Below are 26,130 nucleotides of genomic sequence, written 5' to 3'. Positions count from 1 at the left end.
GCACAGATCTGCGGCTGGTGTGGTGGGAGGGAGCCCACAGCCTCCTGCGATGGTGCCGTGAAGGAGAAGCAGGCCCGGGGCTCCCAGGCGGGCGGCCCACCCTCTGTCTCCAAGGCCTTTGCCCTCCTTACTTTCAGCAAGTTGCCCCACCAAGCACATTGTAGTTTCTCAGTAAAGCTCAGCAGGGAAGGAGGAGGGCTGAACTCAAGGCAGGATTACAGTGCCTCCTTAAATTCACGAAAGTAGCCCCTTGCAAAGGACAGAAGGTGATGCTCTGGTTGTGGGGTGGCGAGGGGGGAGGAGAGAGAGCATAGAAAGCTTGGGCGGGAAGTGGAGCTCGGAGGAATTCCAGCTTTCTGGGTACTGGATGCAAATGGCCCACAGGTGGGAAGAACTCCCTGGCTTTCCTCGTGTTCACGTGCTGAGCGGCAGTGAATGTGCCCCAGCACCTCCACTCTGCCATTTCTGCAGCTTAGTCTCCCTCAAGTGCAAGTTCACACCGGTTATGTTGCTAGTCAACGCTCATGTCCAGGAAAGTTAAAAGTAATCATGGGAACTGGGTTAGAGTGACCCTCTCCAGAGTTCTGTGCTAAAGCCACCAAGACAGGCTTAGAGACTGCACTAGGCTGGGACCCATGGTTGGGCCCATCGGCCCATGTGCTCGTATGTGTTCGTGCTGTGCAAAAGATGAAGTTAGCCATGAAAAGTGGCTGCTTGCTTGGGTAAGCACACCTTTTAGGGGGTTGGCAGAAGCTTGGCTGGATCATCCAAAAGAGCCCCAGACAATAGGACAGAAACAGCAGCGTCTCTGGCCACCTTAGCAGAACAAGTTCTGATTTGCAAGGGAAGACTCTACCACCTGGGGTGGGCAGGCAGGAAGAGGAGGGTGGGATGCATCCAGCACTGAGATGGTCTGGGACCCACGGAACATGACCTGGTCTGACATTGGCTGTTCTCTCTCATATTTCCCTGGCGGTGCACCTTTGTCCCTGGCCACGTGCACCCCCACACTGACCATGGGAGACAAGACTATTGTCTGTTGACCTTCAGAGGAAAAGCCCCGGGCCTCTCACTTGCCGCCTGGCCAAGACCCCCAATCCACCCGCCCTGCAGCCTGCCTTGAACTGAGGTTGAAATGTGGAGTTCAGCAGAGCTCTGCATTGTCCCTGTCTTCTCCCCTAGCCACCTCCTTCCAGGTCTGTTTCCTGTGTGTCACTGATTCCAGAATGAGATGTTCATTTGGTCGTTGAAAATAACATTCGGAACCATTCAAACAAGCTCCTTAGGCTCGGATAAATCACAGAGGACAGAATGGGAGCTGAGGGCTGTGTTTCACTTACAGGAGTCCCACTCTCCTGGGAAGCACCTTCCTGAGTCACAGCTTCCTTCCTAATTTCACCCCACAAGCCCCCTGCCCACTGCCAGCTTGATTTAAGTGGTAATTCAATCCCAAAGTGAGCAGAATCTTTCAATGGTTCTCATTACTTTTCTGCATGATGTTATCATATATAAGGACTAGGGCTGAGAAGTGCTCACATCCAGCCATTACTCACCACAGTACAGTCTCAAAGCCCAGCAAGGTTCCGGTCTACAGAATCAGGTGTCTGCCGCATTCTTGGAGTGACTGTGATGTGATTTTTTTTTTTTTCTCACAGGAGGAACAAAGCTTAGCCAGATGCCTGTGATAATACTTCAGTATTATTTTTTCTCTGTGACCCAAAGTGATCTAGCATAATGGGGGGGGGGGTCCCTTGCTGACTAGGGGAAGATACCCCTTGGTGCTCTCCTGACTCAGCTGCTTTCGGGGTGACAGCCCCGTGAAGCCTGCTGGTATTAAGGAGCCATGTCGGAGGTGGTCTGGGGTCCTAGGAAGGCCTAGCCCGTCTACAGAACATTCAGTGTCACTATCCAAAAAAAGAAAAAAAGAAGAAGAAAGTGTCATTATCATGTAGTTTCCAAGAAGTTCTTGTTTGTGTAGAAGTGTCCTCAGTGACCACACTCTGGGTGATTGTCTAAAACTATCAGCAGGACGTCTACACGCTGATTCTTCTCAAGACAACTTGTCAAGCCAGAGAGAACAAGTGCGCGCAGCGTCTTCAGCACCACGGAGAGCTCCGGGACCCCCTGGGACGGGGTCTGAGCAGAGCTGGGAGCACCAGCGCAGGGCGACTGGCGGCTTGCCCCGCATCACGGCTTCTCCTGCACCTTCTCACCTCCGCCTCCTGCTTTGGCGCATTTCACCTCGCTCCCAGAAACTCTGCAAGCCTGGAGAACCACAACCTTGAAGGCTGGAAATTTTGCTGTCCCATTTCTGCCAAATTCAAAGCTGAATATTTAGGAAACTCAGAGAGAGATGTGGAGAAGAGGAGCCAGTGTAAATTGCTGGGTGTGGACTGATCAGAGGGGAGAGGAGCCCTTTCCAGTCCAGACCCTCTTGCAAAGGTGAGTTCCAGGGAGAAATGCTGGGAAGGTCGCAAGGCAAAATCACCAGCAGCCTCTCTCGCCAGCCACTGCCGCCCCTTCCCTGTACCAATGCAGTGTGTCCTACTGGACACTGGGGCTGCTGCAGGAACCAGACAAGTGGCACAGGGCTTTGGGGAGACGTGAAACAGAAGTAAGGAATCACAGATGCAAAGAAAGGAAAAAAAATGAGGCAAATCTCCTCCTTTGCAGCTGCTCTCTGCTCAGAGAGTTAAGTATTTAGAGTCCCCCCCTTTCCCCCTAAGTCTTATTACTGCCTGTAACCGTGGCATCTGCCTCACCCTTACCTGGCAACCTGAAACCAAATGCAAACACTATTCTAGGGGCCGTCACTTTAAAAGGAAGTCCTTTCTCCTTTCAAAGCCCAGCTGGGCCTCCAGCAGAAGCTCAGCTGCCTCAGAACTGAAAGGTGATACCCCCATCCTCCGCTTCTGTCCCTTCCCCTCCAGACCCTTGGCTTCCGCAGGGGAGGAAAACCCTGAACCTTCCTTCTGGATTCACTCCTGTCTGCTCCTGGCCCCTCTTTTTTTTTTTTTTTTTTTTTTTTTAGGGCAGATACAGAGCAGAGCAAAGTCAGGCTGGTTTCCCTGAAAACATATCTCTCTGCCTCTCCATCCTTCCTACAGTTGGTGGGGACACTTGCTGATGACATCCTGTGTAACATGCCATGTCCCTCCAATGCTCACAGAGTGGGGAGCCTCTCCAGCCACCATCCAGCACCAGAAGGTTTCTGCGGGGCTTGCATCCTTGGACAGCCGTCTGGCTCAGCTCTGCCAAATGTATTCAGCCATACTGGGACCCTGTCTTGATTTTCTTGGCTTCAGTTCAAAGGCAAGTGCTCTACACACTAGCAAATGGACACCAGAAGCCCAAATTCCCCCTCTCACTGGCTAGCAAATTGAGTTTATTTTAATGGCATCCAGGCTGTTGATTTGTTTAAGTCAGTTAAGTGACTGAAGTGGTATTGTTTTTTCCTGCTTATTAAAGACAGTTATGTCTCCCATTTGTCAGTGTGTCTCGGGGCATTCAGCCCCTCACTGTCTGAGGGGAGGCTTCCCCTGGGGAGCCCGTGGCCACTGCAGCTGTCCACTGGCTCACAGCCTCAGGAACAAACGGATGCTCTCCGGGCGTATAAGGAGCAGAGACTAAGGCCGGGCTCACAGCTAGGATGGAACAGAAGCACGTCCTTCCCCACAGGTCCTGTGCTGGACGAGGCAACTGGTAAATGGCTCACGCAGCGGACATGGGGCGAGGGCAGGGGCGGAGCGCCGCCCGCTCTCCTGAGTGAATTAGAGGCAGGTGATGCTCGTTCAGATGTGAAGGGCACCCTCCACCCGCTGCTTCCAGTCACTGGCACATCCGCATCCTTGAACGTGTTTTCCTTTTAAGAAAAGATGGCTGAGCCCTCACTTCCCCAAGTCGGCAGACTTCTGGTGGGGGTCCTGGGGTACAGGTCAGCTCATCTGCACTGCCTGATCCCTGGAGCCCTGGAATCCTGTCTCCCTCCCTCCCATCTTCCGGATGCTGGTCAGTGGCCCCAGCAATGGATGCACTTTAAGAGTGGCCAGGAAACTTAGCAGCAGGTGGATGGTTCCGCAGAGACATTTCTGGAGACTGGGGAGGGAGTGGTTGGAGGCAGGTGGGCTGGGTGAGGTGCTGGGTCCAGCTTGGGCCACATTCCCCCCCCGGGCTAGGGCCTCCCAAGCCAGGTGCCCTCCCTCCTGGTGTCTTGGGACCGCTGATGATGTGTGTGACTTCTGTAGTGTGTTCAAGGGATCCCAGACACGGGAGACCCCAGCGGGCATGCAGGCAGGTGCCAGCAGGAGCAGAATGCGCTGTGCTGAGAGACAGGACTTCCCTGAAAAAGGGGACTGCCTCAGGGTCCCTGCTTTATCAGGCTTGGTCTGAGAGCCCGAGGGCCTGGGGGCTGGGAGACCTTTAAATCCACTTCAGGGGAGCAGAACCCCCACCTGCCAGCAGAGCAGAGCTCAGCCTGCATCCTCTGAAGGTGATGGCAGGCTTTTCCACCTGGGCACTGCCCACATTTGGGACTGACAGTTGTTTTGAGGGCCACCCCGTGCACCGTAAGATAATGTTTAGCATCATCATACCCACCAGAGGACAGCGGCACCCCCTCCCCAGGGGGTGTCCCTTTTGGCCTGGCATCATGGAAGAGTGGAGAAGGATGGCGTGGTTCTCTTGGGAGATGGGACATCAGTCCAGAAGGCTGGCACAATGATGTTTGCCTTTGCAGTTTCCTACGTAATGATTTTTTTTTTTTTAGTTAGTTTGCTTTTTATGTTGTTGGGGAGGGGAAATAATTAGGTTTACTTATTCATTTATTTAATGGAGGTACTGGGGATTGAACCCAGGACCTCCTGCATGCTAAGCACACACTCTACCACTGAGCTGTACCCTCCCCCGTCCTGCATAATGATTTGAAACAATTGTATTGAGGGTCCTCAAAGTTTCCCCCATCTTACGCTTTTAGTGGCAACCGGTCTTCAGGGTAGATAATGATGCCAAAAACCCCAAACCACTTAGGACGGCACAGTGCTCCAGTTTCTCCCACGGCCAAAGTTCTCCCCGCTTCTCTGGAGGCAGTAACGTAACACAATTCGGGAAGACTGGCACTAGCTGACGCTCACCAGTCCAGAAGCTGTGAATGTCAACACCGAAGAGCTGACTGCAGACTTTCAGAAATCAGACAAAACCTAACCACTGGGGACAGCGGAGTTTGCGTCCACATAAGAGTGAAGCCCCTGGGGAGTTATTTGGTTTTGCAAAATATTTCGGTGCTGATTGTAAAAAGCCAGGCCTCCAGAGGATTCTATTCTAAGAGGAAGACCACCTAGGACGAAACTCACTGACTGTATAAAGGAGGGTTTCCTACGGCCTCATCCTCTCTGTGTCCGTTCCTGCAACGCATCACCCAGCAGACATTTCACTGCAAGAGTCAAGGTTCAAGAGCTAATTCAACCCCAGGGGGGTGTCTGAGAGGCATTCTTGGCTTATTACGTTGACCCATGTAATTTATACTGTCCGTGGTCCACGCGTGTTCTGATTACAACCTACACAGAAGAGCGCGTAGCCCTGTGCCACTCACTAACGCCTCCCCCATTGCTCACTGGCTGTTTTAACTACCTCCACCCCAAAGCACTTATAAACCTTGGCGTCCCAGGTGGCAGGGCCAGCCTAGTTTATTCCAGCCTCCTAAGCTAAGGCTGCGCTATATCTGACTCAGATACATGGATTCATTCAGAATGGCTCTCCAGAGTCTGCGCACAGTTACTGTTGGAGAATTTAGCAGGGAATCCAGCAAGTGGGAAACGCAATGGGGTCCCTGGAAGGACTTACCTTAGAATTCCAGCTCCAACGCAGCCACGTGTTGTAACCCAGGGGGCCATTCTCTTTGGTTACCTTTACAGTGGGCCTGGGGTGCACATTTACAGTGGGAGTGGGGACCTGGCCCTGTCATGGTGTCTGGAAATCTATGGAGAGAAGTCCCTTGCTCCCACTCCCCGCTATCCAGGCACTGCTGCCTTCAAGAGCCCACACGAGCATCTCGCCTCCTGCTCCTTGTCCTTTTACACTCTTGGCCCCCCTGTGCACATAGCTTGCTCATTGGTGCAGCCTAGGTGTCCAGTCCCCCCAGCCAAAGGGACGTAGAACGGAGGGGTTGCGCGCGAGCCCCCGGAGGCTGGCTGCCAGGGCGGCGCTGATGAAGGGCAGATGCCGCCCCCGGCCCTTCGGTGTAAAGAGAGGTTGTGCCTGCAGGTGCCTCCTCCCAGGGGTCACGTGCTCACATGGTGACCGATGTGAACTCTGGAGTCTGGCTAGAGTGGGCTTCCGGCTGAGATCTTTCTAGGCTCCTTTGCCATCCAAAGAAGCTCAATCTTTCTGTTTGTTTAATGGGGTGATCTATAAAGATTGACGATTCTGTGCCCACATCTCTGTATGTCTCACTCCTTACCTTGCAATGCAAACTTGAAACCCCAAAACGCAAAACTGCGCCCAATCATGCCCCACACTTTTGAGAATGAAGGCCTGGGAGCATATTTCAAAATGCCAATCGAGCATTTAAGACCTCGGTGGAAATCCCGAGAATCATGCCGAGTGTAACGCACACACAGATCTTGGCTCAGAGTGGGCGAAGAAGAGCAAGTCGAGAAGATCGATCAAAGATTCTCAGATGGTGAGAGTCTGGCTCATTGATGTGGGCTGTGTGCTATTTACACTGGAAAACAAACAAAATGCTCAAAATACAATATGGCACAGCAAACTGACGAACTGCGCCAAAGCAGCCATGAAGCACAGCGTGTTTGGGAGTAACTGCTTCCTTCAAAGCAGACGCTGCTTAACACGTACGTTACTGAGTGTGGTCCTGAGCAGAGGACCCGGCCAACCGGCACCCAGACTCCTGACCCATAGAAACCGAGACAACACATGTTTTCTTTAAAGCCACTGAGTTTGCAGTCATTTCTTATCCAGAAATAGGTCACAAATACAGCATTTAATAATAGCAAACTCCTTCAGTTTTATTTGTTTGAAAATGTCTTTATTTCACCCTCATTGCTTAAGAATCATTTTGCTGGCAAAGGTTGAAAGTTATTGTCTCTTTTTCTGTTGAAGATAGTATTTTTTGTCTCTGGCTCTCATCGTTGCTGTTGAGAAATCAGATACTAATCTAACAGTTACTTTGTGGGGAATCTGCTGTCTTGTTCCTTCTCTATACTTTAAATCCCCTTTTCTGTTTTTAAAAATAAATGAAACATACTCATTTTATATACTGTAACAAAATTCCCAATATCAGTCATCTTTGCAGGTTTGAATAGTTTACAGCGGCTTGTTTCTTTGTGTGTTTAGTGACTTTGTGCCCTCATGGTGCTTGGAGGTGTAGCTCTAGGAATGATTAGATTCCTAGGATTAAGCTACTTTCCCCAGAGAGAGTTTACGTTTACTTTGGCCAGGTTTCCAGGAGTGCTGTACTGACTTGGACCACCTTAACTGACATTTTTGTCTTGGAACTTTTCACCCACTCACATGGTACACACTCTGCCCCCAAATTTGTGTGGGTACAAACTTATTATTTTGAATTGTAAGTGAGGATTTTTCCCCCACTACACCCAGAAATAAGGATGAGGTGGGCTTTTATCCTCACCGTTTCCCTCTGCAGGGCCCTTTTTCTGTCTGAAGTTCACTCTCTGGGGGGAGTTACTCTTTGAGTATCCAGGCTTTACTTTATGTGTATGGGGAATAGTTTTTCATGCCAACCTTCTCTACTCAACCCCAGATTTTGTCTCCTGCCCCTGTTTATGGCCTTGTAAACCCTGGTTTCAGGCCCCCAGGGGCTGGCTTCACAAATGCTGGCTCTAGCTGTCACCTGTGCCTTGGGAATCATAATTTCATATTTTCTCTCGCTTCTGAGGATTTCCCTTCCTTTCCCACCAGTTCATTCAGACAACACAAATAAACAGGTGTGTGCGTGTGTGTGTGTGAGAAACGTTGCATCCAGCGTTTATGGTTGCGCTGCATCAGGGGCGGTCTCTGTGATAATTAGTCCTCTGTGGTGCCAGGAATGGGAGCATCCAATGTTTGCCTTCCTTTCTCCTTCCTTCTCTCTTTCTTTCTTTTGCATTTGGATAATCAATTGTCCTGGCACTATTTGTTGAATAGTGTGTCCTTTCCACACTGATTAATAATGTAAATTTTGTCACATCAAAATTTCCTGTGTATTCAACTGGAAACATAAAGAGGGAACCACAGCAGGATGGCAGGAGGGGTGTGCTCGTGGTATAATTGGGCCCCATACCCCTGGGTGGGCGACCCACAAGCTGAAGATTTGTTGAGTCGCAGAGGCCCTCCCACAGGAGTGAGAGCTCTAAGCCCCATGTCGGGCTCCCCAGCCTGGGGATCTGGCACTGGGAGGAGTATGAGACCCCGGGACATCTGGCTTTGAAGGCCAGTGGGGCTTAACCCCAGGAGCCCACAGGACTCAGGGAAACAGAGACTTCGTTCTCTTGGGAAGCATACACAGAATCTTGCATCCACTAGGTCCAAGGGCAGAGTCAGTGATTTTGAAGTGGGAGGAAAGGGGACAGGGCACAACCATTGGAGGAATTACATAGCAAGTGAGGACAGGACAAACTGGCTAGAACCAAGATGGCAGAAGATTTGACTTCCAGTTGACCTTGAGCCTCATGGTGAACCCACATGTGCTGTGACAGTTCCCAGGCTGACCATATAAGGTCAAAAAGTGGGTGGGGGCATTTCCTGGAAATCCTCGACCGTCCCCCAGAGTAGTTGGAATAATCGTCCTGCTCATTAGTATACGAAATAACCAAGCCCACAAAACCTAACAACTCCGCACCTCGTGGATGTGCTCTCTCTCTCTCTCTCTCTTGCCTTCTGATGTGGCCCACACTCTGCCTATGGAGTGTGTATCTCCTAAGCTGTTTTCCCTTCTGAGTCAGAGTGTCCACACCCTGCCTATGGAGTGTGTGTGTCTCTAAATAAACCTGCCTTCACTTTGCCATGCTTTGCTCTTGAATTCTGTCCTGCACGAGGCAAGAACCTATTCTCGCCCAACAATTTCATAGGAACCTGGGTCAGAACTGTTTGCTTGTTTTAGAAGTTCTCCTGAGGATGTAGGGGGTGGCTGTGGCTTATGCTGAGGATATAAAAGCTGGTGATGGACATTCCCGGAGTGTTCATCCACATGAGCTCTCCTGGAAGCTGACATCTTGATTGCGTCATTGGCACCAAGACTTAGCCCCACCCAACAGCCTGTAGGTTTAAGGGCTGGGAAGCCTCAGGCCAAACAACTTACTGGGTGGGAACACAGCCTCACCCATCAGCAGACCTCCCGAGCCACAAACACCTCTAGACAGCGCCCTACCCACCAGAGGTCCAGGACCAAGCTTCACCCAGCAGTGGGCAGGCACTGGCTCCTCCCGCCAGGAACCCTGCATAAGCCTCTAGTCCAGCCTCATCCACCAGGGGGCAGATATCAAAAGTAAGAAAATAACAACCCCAAAGCCTGTGGAAGGAATCCACAAACAGGCCAGACTCTACCCTGGAACCAGCTGGACCCTGACCCTTGGGTGACAAGAGAGGAGTGTGCTGCTGGGACACATAGGACGTCTCCCAGAGGGCCACTTCTCCAAGGTCAAGAAATGTAACTAACCTACCTAAAAATACAAATAGAAAGACAGACAATATGAGGCAGCAGAGGAATATCTCCCAGGCAAAGGCACAAGATAAATTCCCAGAAGAAATAACTGATGAGGAGACAGGCAATTTATGCGAGAAAGAGTTTAAAGTAATGATGGCCAAGATGCTCAGAGAACTCAAGAGTACAGATGCACAGAGGGAAGTTCTTAGCAGAGTTGGAAAATATAAAGAACACCCAAACAGAGTTGAAGAATAAAATCACTGAATGAATAACACTCTAGAAGGAACCAAGAATAGACTAAATAAGGCAGAAGAATGGATCAGCGGGCTAGAAGACAGATTAGTGGAAATCACTACTGCAGAACAGAAAAAAGAATGAAAAGAAATGAGGCTAGTTTAAGAGAACTCTGGGACAGCATGAAGCACTCTAATATTTGCATTATAGGGGTCCCAGAAAGAGAAGAGAGAGAGAAAGGACCAGAGAAAAATTTTGGAGAGATAATAACCAAAAACTTCCCCAACCTGGGAAAGTAAACAGTCACCCAAGTCCAGGATGTGCAGAGAGTTCACACAGGATCAACCCAAAGAAGAACGCACCAAGGCACATAGTCATCAAACTGACAGAAATTAAAGATAAGGAGAAAATATTAAAATTATCAAGAGAAAATCAACAAAGAACATACAAGGGAACTCTCATAAGGTTAACAGCTGAGTTTTTAGCAGACACTGTACTGGCCAGAAGGGAGTGGCACGATATATTTAAACTGATCAAAGGCAAAAACTTACAACCAAGAATATTCTATCCAGCAAGGCTCTCATTCGAATTTGATGGAGAAATCACAGCATCACAGACAAACAAAAGCTAAAAGAATTCAGCACCACCAAAGCAGCTTGACAACAAATGTTAAAGGAACTTCTCTAGTCATCAAACCCTAAGAAAAGAGAACAAAAAGAAGAAAGAGAAAAAAATAGACCTATAAAAAATTGCTTTGGCAGTTCATGGTTTTCTATGGTTCCATATAAATTTTGGAATTTTTTTTCTAGTTCTGTGGAACATGTGAGTATTTTGACAAGGGTTGCATTGGATCTGTAGATTGCTTTGGGTAGTATGGCCATTTTGATAATGTTGATTCTTCCAATCCAAGAGCACAGGATATCTTTCCATTTCTTTGTATCATCTTCAATTTCCTTCACCAAAGTTTTACAGTTTTCAGAGTATAGGTTATGTTTATTTCTAGATATTTTGTTGTTTTTGATGCAATGGAAATGTTTATTTATGCAAGTTATAAAATTCTGGGTTTTAAAAAATTTTTATTTATTTTTCTGTAGGGGTAATTAGGTTTATTTATTTATTTTTGGAGGAGGTACTGGGGATTGAACCCAGGACCTCATGTATGCTAAGCATGCACTCTTCCACTTGAGCTATATCCTCCCCCCTAAAATTCTGGTTTTTGAAGTTAAAAAAAAAAATGAATGAAGGGCTGCAAATGACAAAACACCCTTTTTTAATGGGTGAGCTGTATTCCATTACATATATACGCTACATCTTATTTATCCACTCATGTATTTATGTGCACTTAGGATGCTTCCATATCTTGGCGATTATAAATAATGTTGCTGTTAATAGTAGGGTGTATGTATCTTTTGAATTAATGTTTTTGTTTTTCTCGGACACATGCCCAGGAATGAAATTGCTGGGCCATATGGTGGTTCTATTGTTACGTTTTTGAGAAACCTCCATATTGTTCTCCATGGTGGCTGCACCAATTTACATTCCCCCCAACAGTGTACAAAGGTTCCCTTGTCTCCACGTCCTTGCCGACATTTGTTATTGGTGCTCTTTTTGGTGATGGCCATTCTGACAGGTGTGAGATGATGTCTCACTGTGATTTTGATTTGCATTTCCCTGATATTAGTGATGCTGAACAATTTTTCATGTTCCTGTGGGCCATCTGCATTTCTTCTTTTGGAGAAATGTCTGTTCAGTTCTTCTGCTCATATTTTAAATGATTCGGTTGGTTCATTATTTATTTTTTAATTGAAGTGCAGTTGATTAAATATTTTGTATTAGTTTCTGGTGTGCAGCACGGATGGACTTGGAGGGCATTATGCTAAGTGAAATAAGTCAGACAGAGAAAGACAAATACTGTAAAATATCACTTATATGTGGAATCTAAAAAATATACAACAAACTAGGAAATGTAACAGAAAAGAAAACAGACTCACAGATGTAGAGAAGGAACTAGTTCGTGGTTACCAGCGGGGAGAGGGGAGGGGGAGGGCCAGGATGGAGGTGGAGGATTAGGAGGTACAAAGTATCACGTACACAATGAGCCGCAAGGCCGTGTTGTACAGTGTAGGGAATAGAGCCCATATTTTATAATCACTGTAAGTGGACTATAACCTTTAAAACATTGTGAATCTCTATATTGTATACCTGTAACATATCATACTGTACATCAACTATACTTCAATTAAAAATATGATATTGCAAAATAAATACATAAACAAATTTTAAAAATGGTTAAAAATTTCACGTGTATGCATGTTTGTTTTAGGTTTAGATTTGTTCCTGTTCTAATGTCTGTTTCTCTGTCCCAACATCAATACCACATTGCCTTAATTACTGCAACTTTAGAATAAGCACAGCCACCCCTTCACCTATGTTTTTTTTTCTTCAGGAGTTCTTGAAACGTGGCTCGTGTGACAGAGGACATGAATTTTAAATTTTGTTTAATTTAAATTTAATTAAATTTAAGTAAAAGACATATACAATCCAGTTATTGGAAAACTTCTAAATATGTTTGAAATAAGTTGCACACATGAATCTAGTTTTTCAATTGTGAATTTTATGAAATCTAAATGAGACTGAATATTACCAATGAAAATTTACCATATGAATAGAAATAATGTGCCAAATACACATAGGATTTCAAATGACTTAGTACAAAAATGTAAAATAGTTAATTAATATATTTGTATTTATTATATTTTGAAATAACAATATTTTGAATATCTTGTTAAAATTAATTTTACTTGTTTCTTTTTACTTTTTAAAATTATGGCTGCCAGAAGATTTAAGATGATATTGTGCCTGGCTTATATGAAATTTAATGTTAATAATTATCTTCAAAAAATTTCTGAACAATTTAATAGCATATTTCTCAAAGACAATTTAAAAATTTACATTTCATTTCTTGGTCAGTCCTGGTATAGCTAATATAGATGCTTCCCTCCCTGAATCTGTCCTTCCCCACTCCTGGCTTTGTCACCTTTGATTTGCTTTCTGCCTTTATCCAATCCCCTCTGCAAGCCTCTCAGCCTGAAAACCATCTTCTTTCTCTGAGAAACAGTTTCCTTTCTTTACGGGGAGGTTTGCACCTCTTGGTTCCTGCCCATGTTCTAGAATGCCTAGCAGGTCCACTCAGATGAGCACAGACGTTCTCTTCTGCTCAGTATCACAGGTTGGGAGGATGGGCTCTCGTCATGCAAACTGGAGGTTTTGGGTCCTTGGGGTCTTGTTGCAGTTCCCCATCATAAAGGGCCTCAGGCTGGCACCTATGGAAAAACACATAAGACAAAGACGATAATAGTTTTCTTCGAAGACCATTCAGCCTAAACCATTTGTCTTCTATTTGCATGTCTAGTCCTTTAGACTCAGTGGATCCATTTTCATGGTGCTGAAAAGGATTTGGGTCTTCCCTGTATCACTACCAAATTCTACTTGAGGCCTGGCATCTTCATATGAAAACTCAGCACATCTGTTAAAGGTTGTTAAAGCACTCAAGGATGCCGATTCTCAACATTTCTATTCAACATAGTACTGGAAGCCCCAGCCACAGCAATCGGAAAAGAAAAAGAAATAGAAGGGATCCAAACTGGAAGGGCAGAGGTAACACTGTCACTGTATGCAGATAACAGGATACCCTGTGTAGAAAACCCTAAAGACTCCACACAAAAACTGTTGGAACTAATAAACGAATTCAGCAAGGTAGCAGCATACAGGAGCAATACACAGAAGTCTGTTGCCTTTCTTTACACTAACAATGACATATCAGAAATAAAAAAAAATCCCATTTAAAATTGCATCTAAAAAAAAATACACAAAAAAACCCTAGGAATAAATCTAACCAAGGATGTGAAAGACCCATATGCTGAGAACTATAAAACACTGATAAAGGAAACTGAAGATGATACAAAGAATTGGAAAGATATCCCCTGCTTTTGGATTGGAAGAATTAATATTATTAAAATGATCATATTACACAAAGCTATCTACCGATTTAATGCAATCTTTATCAAGTTACCCATGACATTTTTCACAGAGCTAGAACAAATAATCCTAAAACTTATATGGAACCACAAAAGACCCAGAATTGCTAAAGCTGTACAAACATTGCTAAAAGAACAGAGCTGGAGACATAAACTTTCCTGACTTTAGACAATACTACAAAGCTACAGTAATCAAAACAGTATGTTTTGGCGTGCACACACACACACACACACACACACACACACACACACACACAAAGACATATAGATGAATGGAACAGAATAGAGAGCCCAGAAATAAACCCACACACCTATGGTCACTTAATCTTCAACAAAGGGCGTGAGAATACACAATGGAGAAAAGACAGTCTCTTCAGCAAGTGGTGCTGGGAAAGCTGAACAGCCCCATGTAAACCAATGAAGTTAGAACACTCCCTCACACTATACAGAAAAATAAACTCAAAATGGCTTATAGACTTAAATATAAGACATGGCACTAAAAAAGCTCCTAGAAGAGAACATAGGCAAAGCATTCTTAGACACAAATTGTAGTGATAGTTTCACAGATCAGCCTCCCAAGGCAAAAGAAATCAAAGCCAAAATAAACAAATGGCACCTAATCAAACTTAAAAGCTTTTGCACTCAGAAGACAGCTCCAGCTCAAATTAAAAATATATACTTGAAAAAATTTCAAGGCAGATCAATAGGTACTGATATGGACAACCTCCAAGATGTATTGTCCATTGGAGATAAAAACAAGGTTCAGGACAATGTACACAGGAAGCTGTTTTTTGTATCTGGAATGCTTACATTTTCAGAGACTGACTCTGGAACCACAAACAAAAATACTGGCATCAGATTTCTTTGGGTAAGGGCCTTGGGGACGGGGTGAATGAGAAACGTACCTCTGTTTTTAAAAATGTGCTTATTCACAGTAATCAAAAGCTAGAAACCACCCAAATGTCCATGAATGGTTGAATGGATAAACGAAATGTGGTCTATCCATACAATGGAATATTGTTCAGCTTTGAACAGGAAATGATGACACCTGCTACAACGTGAATGAAGTTTTGAAGACATAAGCCAGACACAAAAGGACAAATAATGTATGATTCTATTCATATGAAGTACTTAGAATAAATAGTCAAATTCATACAGAAAGAAAGTGGAATGCTGGTTACCAGGGACTAGCGTGGAGGAAGAAAAGGGAGTTAGCGTTTAGAGGTTGCAGAGTTTCAGGATGGACGGATGAGAACGTTCTGGAGATGGACAGTGATGATGGTTGTGCAATAATGTAAATGTACTAGGTGCCAATGAACTGTACACTTAAAAATGGTTCAAATGGTAAGTTTTATGTTCTGTATGTTTAATCACAATAAAAATATGTGTACACAGTGCCTTTAAATTTATTTTTTAAACCCTTTCTCTTTAATTGAAAGAGATGGAGGCCATTTCTACTTAAATTATAGATGCCTTTGATATGTGGCCCAGGTGAATCCTACAGATACACCTGCTCATACATGGAATGTCACATGTACATTGCAGCATTGTTTGCAATAGCAAAAGAGTAGAAATAAAGTATCCCACTTGAAAAGGCTGGTTAATTGTGTGTATCCATGCAGCAGAGTACCCCGCAGCTGAAAAACTGAATGAGGAAGATCTCTGTTTACTGATTTAGAAAGAGCTCCAGGATATATAGTTAAGTGAACGAATGTAAGATACAGCTGTACACAGTATGCTGCCTTTGGCATAAAAAATGGGAGGAGTCATAGGAAGAACACTCTTGGACATAAATCACAGCAATGTATTTTCTGAACTAGCTCCTAGAGTAATGGAAATAAAAGCCAAAATAAACAAATGGGATCTAATTGAAATTAAAAGCTTTTACACAGCTAAGGATACCATCAGCAAAACGAAAAGACAACCTACAGTATGGGAGAACATATTCACAAATATTGTGCAAATGATGTGACCGACAAGGGCTAATTTCCAAAATATACAAACAGCTCATACACCTTAATATAAAAAAAACCCAAGTAACCCAATTAAAAAATGGTCAGATGACCTAAATAGACATTACTCCAAAGAAAACACAGAGATGGCCAACAAGCACATGAAAAGATGCTGAACATCACTAATTGTTAGAGAAATGCAAATCAAAACTACAATGACATATCACCTCACACCAATCAGAATGGCCATAAGTCCACGAACGATAAATGCTGGAGAGGGTGTAGAGAAAAAGGAATCCTCCTACGCTGTTGGTGGGAATGTAAATTGGTGCAGCCACTATGGAGGACAGTATGGAGGTTCCTTAAAAACCTAAAAATAGACTTACCATATGATCCAGCAATCTCACTCCTGGGCATTTATCCAGAGAAAAATATAATTCAGAAAGACACATGCACCCCAGTGTTCACAACAGCACTATGTACAATAGCCAAGACATGGAACAGCCTAAATATCCATCAACAGATGACTAGATAAAGAAGATGTGGTGTATTTCTACAATGGAATACTACTCAGCCATAAAAACTGACAACATAATGCCATTTGCAGCAACATGGAAGTTCCTGGTTTCTGGAGAATGTCATTCTAAGTGAAGTAAGCCAGAAAGAGAAAGAAAAATACCATATGAGATCGCTCATATGTGGAATCTAAAAAAAAAAAAGCAAAGAAATTTTTTTAAAAGAAAAAGAACAAAGAAGAAGAGATCTCAAACAACCCTACTTTAAAAAGAAAAAAGATTTTAAAAAAAGTAATCAGCTCAGTCTTTTGCTAGATTAGGAATTTGGAATTAACAGACACTATTATCTATTAAATATATAACCATACACTCCCAGGTCCTTGATAACCTAGTTCAACCTGAATCCTTTCTCTTTTTTCCTCTAAGCAACCCATGGAAGCCTCTGTAATTCTCATCTTATAAAATAATTCGTTTAAAGGCGGTTTGAAAGTTACTGGTTAAACCTGTCATTAGCCACCATGCCAGTTCTCTCTTCTTCTTTAATTTAAAAAGAAAATGATTATATGATTTGAAATCAAAGTTACATAAAATAACCACAATGCAAACAGTAACAAAATTTGAAAGCCAGTGCTTTACTCTAACATGAAAAGATCAAGAAATGTGCTTTCTAGATTACTTTCATTGCTCTCATTCACCAATAACCCTGTAAGACTAGAGAATGTAGCTGTGAGAGAGCTTCCGAAAGTCTCCCCAGCACCTCGGCAACTACCAGGGAATAACTCAGGCCTTCATGAGCCTTATTTGAAGTATCTAGACGCCATCTGTGCATCTTCCTTGCTCAGAAATTCTCCCATTTCTTGAACTCCAAGGTAAGATGTCTGATTCATGTGAGATTCCTGTCATTTTAACATCACCAGTCATTTCCCCTTAATGTTCAAAATTAACAATCAAATAGTACTTGTACTCATCGTTTCATCTACATTTTGAGACAAAAATCTTCAAAAGGCAGGTCATCAAAGGGCAATAATTGAAACTTATCAAAACTACACTTTCCCTTAGAGCAAGTTTCGTCACTAGGGTCCCCTGCGTCCCCCACCTGGACAGGCAGAGTGTGGGAGTGGCCCACGACCGCAGGGCTCCCGTGCCTTCCTGCTTTGACGCGTACCCAGAGGGCTCTCTGCTAGGCTTCCACATTCAGGCGACACGTTTTCACACAGGCTAGATTTTCTTAACACACCAAACTACTGTGCCTTCTGCTGACCCACTTATTTTTCCAACAGAAATGATCATAATACAAAATACTGTAATCACTGTATTCTAAGTGTGAATCCTATTAAATTTCCAATCATCAGATCACATTAATCTTCATGTACTTCTAAGGTCATATTCTCTTCTCCCCCAAACTGAGTGACATAGAGACACCCAAGGACAAAGTATTAGGCAAACTCAAAAAAAAAAAGTGTATTTCTTAACACCCAGTAAGGGATCCTTGCTTTTATTTAGAGAATACATGGTTTCATGTATGTTCAAAACATCTAGTCCTAACACACAGTCCCCAGAGAGACTGTCGTCAGATCAAGACCAGCGTAATGAATAGTAACTGCCCCACTGGCTACTATCAGACAGCTTCAAGGGTCAGTTCTGCCTGGCAGGGGGCGTGGAGCAGCGCCCTTGGCCAGGCCTAGTAGCCGGTTCTTGGCAGGACCTGAGAAATGAGAGAACTAGGGTACAGTGACATCGAATGTGAACACAATAATCGAATTCATGATCCTAGCCAAGTGAGTTTTAGACAGTAATGTCACTACTAGCACAAATACTGAGGAAGGGTACGTGCTGCACTTCACAGGACTAAGACCTACCGAAGAAAGTGTAACTTAATACACCTGCTCAGAAATCAGATTCGAGATCTTCATAAAGTTTTCAAGTTCGAAAGCTTCAGGAAACTTGTCGAAAGAAAACCTTTGCAAAATCACCAACTGCCATGTATTTCATTAAGATTTACACTGACGTCCTGAGTTAAGAACAAGTCTAATCGAGTGTGACGAGACCTGTAACGTCACAGCAATGAGCAGACTATGAAGAACTCTGCAGTAGGGTTCTTCATGCAGCAACGGCCAGCTAAGGCGATGAAAGAAGTTTCCAGACTGTCAGACGTATGACTGATACACACCTGTTTGGGTACAATTTATCTTTTCTGATTTGGAATTTTCTTTGCAATTAGTCTCTTCTTTAGGAGTCAAAGGTGCATTAATTTCTTCCTCATCTTCAAAATCAGAAAATGTAATTTTCTGAAGAAAATAGTTTTAAAAAATACAAGGACTGTCAAATAGTGTCAAGTCAAATTCCAGGAAAAGATTGTTGACATCCAAAATAAGTCTGCAGAAAAGTGATTTAGTTAAACATAAAGATACTTCTAAGAACATACTTTTGGGGGCAAAGATTTAATGAGAATACAATTCATAAGATTTAGGTTTATTTTGTGTCTGGTACTTTCAAATAGTTATGAGCTTTATATCTTTTAATATTTTGCATTAACCAACTACAAATTCCTAGTGTTATTTAAAAGATTTCATATCTTTAAAAGACACTTTAATTACTTGATTTTTAAAGACAAAAATCTCATACTGCTTACTTACAAAAGGCAGCACTTTGTGAAATCCAGACACTCAAACAAAAGGTTGGATTTTGCTTATTTTTTTAAGTTGATTTTTTGGGGTCTTTATAGGTGTCTCTACTGTAACCCGTGAGCAGTGCTCATGAAAAGTTGGTCTCTGACCCCTCTCTCAGGTGAATACGAGCCTTAAATGACCTCTACTGTTCCCCATTCCCAGGCACTTCTCAGCTCAAGTCCCAGCTTGCATCTCGATGGCTTTGCAGCAGAAGGAAAAGCTGTGTCTGTGTCAACATGATGCCATCAGACTACTTGTGGTGAGAGTGGGCAGGGACTATCCGGCCAGGACCTCTTCATCCATTTTTAATTTGCTGTTTATAGCCCTTCAATCAAAGGATTGACTGAGACTGAAGTGGGCAGTGGGCTGTAGATGAGGAACGGCCTTTTCAGAGTGAAACTGATCATGCTAGAAATAAACATAATCTTACTTGTATCTCAAAAAGTAGATCACATTCAGAGACAGGATGGCCTGATGGGAGAAAGACTGCAGGAGGTACTAGAGAGTCTGCATCTGGAATGACTGTCCTTCAGTCTTCTCTTAGAATGGAGGGGACAACTTGAGTGTAATTAGCAAAGAAAGTCTGCAAATGAGTAAGTTAAATACAGATGCTTTCTGTGAGACCTACTTAACAGAACATCCCCACTTTAGTTCACAGGGAATACAAGGGCGGAACAGCACGGGCACTGCGACTTAGGCGGGTAAGCTAGGGTAGCTGGTTAAGTATGTCAATGTCTATATTCTGAGGCTGAGAAGCTCACCTCCTTTCTCTTCCATATGTGGAAGAACCCTGCCTGGGGTTTTCTGAGTATCAGAAGACATAATTAAATTCAAAACAGTTACCGAGAAATTACTTTGTATTAGACAAATCCTAGGCTCTAGGACCAATGTCAAATGATTAAGATTCTAATAGTCCAGGTGAGACTCATTGAATTTTAAGAACCTCAGCGATTAGTTTTGCTTAAGTAAAGATGATAAACAAGGAGAGAGGAGACATGGGAGGGTATGACCATAAACTCAGACAACTACTTAGGGTTTGGGAACTAACTGAAGTCAATGGAAGGGGAGGTAGTGTTTGTGTCACTACAAAGAAGCAGTGTAAGAACAGCTCTGGTGGGACAGCAAAATGCTTAGGAGCCTAACCAGGGGCCAGAAGGCTTGGATTCAATTCCTGGTTCTATCACTGTCAGTTATAGAACCGTCAGCAGGTCACAAACCCTCTTTGCCTCGTTTTTCCCATCTGTAAAGTGGGGATGATCGTAGTATATGTTTCAGAGGGTTGCTGATTATGTTTAGTAATAATAATTATCTTTGTTAGTATTATTATTGCATGTGTTACACTTATTCTGAACCAAAAGTTAATAAAGCCAAATACTACTTCTGATTAAGAAAAGTGAAGTGTTAATCTAATATACACTTTTTAAAACTATATTTTGCTAGTTGCACTTAGTAACTGAACAGTCTACAGGCAAACACTGTATGTCCACTGTATGAACCCCCTCTGCAGGAATCTGTCATAAATAAGCTAGGTTTGAAGCAAGAAAATGTCATTGGTCGCCACACAGAGAAATGAGATAGACAAGAAACAGAAGGAAGGAAAGCAGCGGGTCAGAGAGTCAGAAAGGGATATGAAGGCAAGCTGTGTTCACATGAAAAGTGAAACAAAAAAATCCAGTTAAGAAACTGGTTCTCGTATGAGAAACAGAGATAATAATACCCAGCTCTTAACACTGGAAAATAGTAAGAGTGTTAATTTTTATTGTTCTGATCTTTTTGACAGGAAGCTGTCACCCATTCAAGGTACTATGTCTACTATTATATTCTATACCCTTGCAACTTTGAAAATGTTACTTGCATAAATAGTAAATAACTAAATAATACTCAATGTAAAAGATCTAAAAGATACACTTGGAAACATTTTCATTCTCTGTTGGAAAATCTGGCTGAAAGTTTTAATTTAACTATGATGTAATCCAGAGGACTTTCTCCTCTGCCATCTTGAATTTCAAGGACTTTGTAAATGATGAGTCGACGGGACAAAATATATGAAACAACTGTTCTCAGACACTGGACAACCAGCAGCACAAAAATGTGATTCCTAAGCAAAGATAAACCAGTGAGCTGAGTACCTGAAGGTATGCATACTCTGGAGCGCTGAGCAGGGAGGGGGAGATTAGGACAGCCTCACGTGTTAAGGAGACAGAGGTAAGAGTACAGAAAAGATAAGGTGATGAGAATCCACAGGGCAGCAATAAAGAGAGGAGGCACCTATGTAGAAACAGAGCACTAGAAATCCGCATGGGGTCCCCTTGAGTCTTTCCTGAAAACTAAGTCATTTATACGCAGGTTGAGCAAAGAACGTCTGAAAAGCTGCTGGCTGGACAATTCCCAGAGTTCACACGGGTAAGGAGACTCTGAAGCTCTAACCAACTTCAGTGGAAAAAAAATTCTTGTTGTTCAGCAGAGGCATTCAGTAGAAACCTCTGAGAAGCTATGCGTTGGAAGCAGTGTCAAGTTCTACTAGAATAAAAACTACTCTAGACTTCCCATAACAAAGCATAAGAAAAGCCTTGAAAGGATCAAGCCACCTGCCAGCACAAAGCTCAACACTCTTTAAAAGAAGGAAATAAAATCTAGACACTCAACAATGTAAAAATCTACAATACATACAACACACAATTTAAAAAATCACCAGAATTACAAGGAGGAAAAAGTGACCACAATTAGGAGAAGAAGCAGTCAATAGAAAGAGACCCAGAAATGAACGAATACTGGGATCAGCAGAATGTGCACAACGTTGAAGACCTGAAAAAAAAACAAACAAAAAAGAACATGAGCAAACATACTAAAGAGATGGGAAAAAACATCCAAAAGAACTTCCATAGAGAAAGAAAAAAAAATCATTCAATGAATTAACAAAAAATTAAAGAAAAAAAATCAGTGAACTTGAAGACATAGCAATAAAAACTGAAGCAAAGAGGAAAAAATGCTTTAAAAAAATGAAAGTCTTAGTGACCTGAGGGACAAAATGTAACTTTCTAATATACTTGTAGTTAGGATCAGAAAGCAAATGATACTTGAAGAATTAATGGCAAAAACATTTTTCATTTTGATGGAAACTATAAATTCAGAGATCAATTGATGCTCAACCACCTCCAAACAGGATAAATGCAAGAAAAGCACACCAAGATACATCATAATCAAACTGTCACAAAATTGGCATAAGGAGAAAATTTTCAAAACAGTGGGGTAAAAAGACGCAATATGTACAAAACCACAATAATAGGAATTACCACTGACTTCTCATGAGAAATAATGTTAGGGGACAAGAGAATGAGATAATTAAGTTGCTCAAAGAAAAAAAAACTACCTAATATTTTAAATCAAGCAAAAATGTTCTTCAAAAACAGAGGCAAAATATGTTTTCAGACAATGAACACTGAGAAAATTTATTCCTAGTAGACCCGCACTATAAGAAATCTTGTTAAAGGAGGTTCTTCATGCTGAAGAAAAATACTAGATAGAAACTTAAAATAATACTAGATAGCAACTATTTTAAAGATGCTAAGAGAATAGATCTTAAAAGTTCTCATAACAAGAAAAAATAATTTTCTTGTAATTATGTAAGGTGACAGATGTTAACTAGACTTATTGGGGTGATCATTTCACAATGTATAGAGATATTAAATCACTATATTGTATACCTGAAACTAATACAATGCTATATAAACCAACTATATCTTATTTTAAAAAGTAAAACAAGAAAGAAATTCAAATCTACATGAAGGAATGCAAGTCACTGGGAATGGTAAATATGTGGATAAATATAAATTTTTATATAAGCATAAACTTTTAATCTTCCTTAAAAGTAAAAAAAAAATGGTAACAGACTGTTAAAAACAACAACAACAATAATAATAACAACAATAATAATACATCATGGGGTTTCTAAGATATATAGAAAAATGTATGCCAAAAATAGCAAAAAGATTGGAGGTAGTTGATGGTTGTTAAGACTCATATAAAGTGGTATAGTGTTATTTGAAATTAGACTCTAACAAGATAAAGATGCATATTGTGAATCAAAGGACAACTAAGAGAAAACACAGCAGAGAAGTGCAACTGACAGGCCAAGACGAGGGCTAAGACGGAATGCTATAAATACAAATCCAAAAAAATGCAGGACAAAAGGAATAACAAAAAAAGATGGAAAGATAAAAATTAATGGCAAAACAGGAAATAACCATACCAGTGAGTATATTTTTGCAAAGGGTACAAACATCTCAATGGAAAGTCAGAGATTGTCAGATTGGATATAAAAGCAAACTCAGCTATATGCTATCTACAAGAAAACCAATTTAAATATAAAAACAGACACATTAAAAGTTGGAAGATGGAAAAAGATACCCCTCCCCAACCATGCTTTGGAGATACTTGTCCTGGCTTTACAGATTCCCCTGGTCCAAGCATAAAAATCCCTTTTCTGTCTTCTCCGTGGGTCTATTACCCACTCCCAACAGATGAGGCAGCAGTGCACTTACAATTTCTTAGTAGTTCAGCCTGTAACATAGGCAACTCACCCTACCTGTTCAAGCTCTTTCCAAAGTAATACAATTTTCCTTTTTAGTATTTTTCTCTTATCAATGTCCTTACTGAAAGCTATATTATCTTTTCAAATACTTTAAATTTTAAACCCAGTGAAATTACCTGCCAGTTCTTAGTGTTTTAATTCATTCTCTTGTTTATCTTCAGTTAGTTCCATGTTAGCTTGATTACTAAAACAAATTTACTTAACTGAGCATTGCATGTTAACAGTACATTTCCGTGCAATCCTTTGTGGAAATTTAAAAAACGTCTCTAACAATACAAATGTCCTCCCAAGCACTCCTGTCAAAAGCTAAATATTTGGAAGCTATGAGGAAACTGTTTTGAAAATAAAGCAGTAGATGCCCAGACTCAGTGACGCTCTCCTGTCAAGCAGCCCACCGCACAGATGGACAGCCACCACGGACCTCGTGAACCTTGCGGGGGCATGGGAAACCCAGGCAAAAAACCGTGACATTCTGGTACTTCTTTTGTGGTAAGAAATAAAATCCTTTTGCTTCTGCCCCAGAAATCTTGCATCTACTGTCAGCAGCCACAAAACTGGCAGGCTGACTTGTTGGCTTGGAAGAAGAGTAAAAACCTCAGACCCCACACAGTTCATGACAGTCATTGCTTTGTCCACCGTGTAAAAAATCTACGCGTCGTGAGAACAGGCACTCTCATAACCGGAGGCTGTGAGTCTCCTGCCACTTTGTCTAATTATAGTTTGGTGTTCTTAAAGGTGTTCTTAAAATCTTAAACTGTAATCTGACTTCCATTTATATTTTAAAAAATTAAATGAAAAACTGAAACTGAGGAAATTAAAGAGATCAGGTTTCACCAAAGTCTTGAGAATGCCAAAGGTCTACGGCACTTTCAGAGCACCAGCTCAGTCAACCAGCAGGATTCCCAAGACAGATGAGGTCTCTTGATCAGCGTCAGGGCCGACCACACACAAAGGCAGGACACAAGCCCAGTCAGTCTTCACTGCCTGGTTCCTCCTTCCCTTTCTGGTCCGATCTCCCCTGAGTTTACAAGAGCTACCTGGGTTCTCTTATCTACCTTATATGTGGAAAATCACTTAATAAATTACTTTCTTAGTTAGGTCTTTTGGGCAAAGTGCTATTAGATTAAATAGTATCTCAGGCATGAAATTTCAGATATTTGGAGGCTCTCAAATACAAATACAAATACAAATCAACATGTTCCATATGTATATATATGTATACGTATATATGTGTATGTATACACACACACACACACACGAAACTCCAACCAAAATAATGAACAGAGAGAGTTAAAAATAAGGTTTAACTTTTGCCTGTTAAAATATCAACACATTTAAGTCCATGCATAGACCAGCCTTTGAAAAATACAGAAAGACACAAAAATCATTTAATGATTAGTGTATATTATACTTATATTACGCACGTATTCCTTATTTAATCTTGAATAATCCGTGGAAGATATTAAGCCTTTCTCAAAAAATTGCTCCTTTTCCTCTTGTTCTTCTACTGCATCCAATCCTAATCCAAGAACACCGTGATTGAGCTCAGAAACTACTATATCTAAACGAAAAGCACAAATATATTTTATTAACATACAGAATTTTGATAAAATTAATTTAATGATACATCTATTGACATTATATAAAAAAACTTGAAAAATTTTAAAACATATTTTACTCTTACCCACCAAGTATAGTTTTACATTCACAACATGTAAAGATATAAGGCTTCTCCAGAGGTGTAATTTTAAACCTTCTAGGAAGATATTAATTCTGTCTACATACCTCAGTAAAGGAGGCTCCACAATAGTTATAAATTAATTTCTCTAAAAATTCTAATTATAAGCATAGTAACCTGTCAACTCATGGCCCTCACATTTCTTACCAGTGGGTTCTAAGCTGTCAATCCTTAAGATAGAAGTTCCACTGCCCTTAAGAAACTGAATCCCTTCAGACTCCTCTTCTATTTCCATAATAGTCTTCTTTGTTTTCAAATAGCTCACATTTGTTCCAAGCAGTCCTAGGGATGGGATTTAATATAGTTGGATATTTATATTAAGAAAACTGTTTTGACTATTATGCATGGGCGGGGGCAGCGACACCGACAGTGGGAAATGGGAGCAAATCCCCGCTCTAGCATGGGGCAGCCCCAATCCTGCCGTCGCCTGAGCACACCCCGACTGCCTCCCAGGAGCAGGCTGACAGAGAGAAATTCTTTCCAGGAAGCTGGGGCAGCAGAGGCTGCCCCCAAGCCAGGCAGCGGGGGAGATGGGAGCAAGTCAACTGGCTCTCCCAGGGCAGCCCGCCGCCTGCTGTCCATCCCGGGGCGGGGCTGCCCCCTCCCTCCCGGCAGCACCATCAAGCACCCAAGGCCCACTGGCGAGAGGTTTGCAGCCCGGGACCACCCTGACCCATGGGCTCAGAAGAGGCACTGGGCACGGGGAGAGGGGTGGGGGCGTGGGGGTGGGGCCGGACAC

General features: G+C 42.5%; 1 long non-coding RNA gene across 1 annotated transcript; it reads right to left on the bottom strand.

Annotated features, from left to right (window-relative positions):
- Positions 1-12,740: 12,740 nt before the first annotated feature.
- On the bottom strand, positions 12,741-26,045 carry LOC135323047 (uncharacterized). Its single transcript, XR_010384150.1, has 3 exons — positions 25,539-26,045; positions 25,078-25,214; positions 12,741-13,212 (listed from the first exon to the last, which is right to left on the bottom strand). It is a non-coding gene; the product is annotated as an uncharacterized LOC135323047 (long non-coding RNA).
- Between the last annotated feature and the right edge of the window lie 85 nt (positions 26,046-26,130).

The sequence above is a fragment of the Camelus dromedarius genome, chromosome 15 (assembly GCF_036321535.1).
Source record: "Camelus dromedarius isolate mCamDro1 chromosome 15, mCamDro1.pat, whole genome shotgun sequence".
Lineage (NCBI taxonomy): Eukaryota > Metazoa > Chordata > Mammalia > Artiodactyla > Camelidae > Camelus > Camelus dromedarius.
This window is presented reverse-complemented; position numbering and strand designations above follow the sequence as displayed.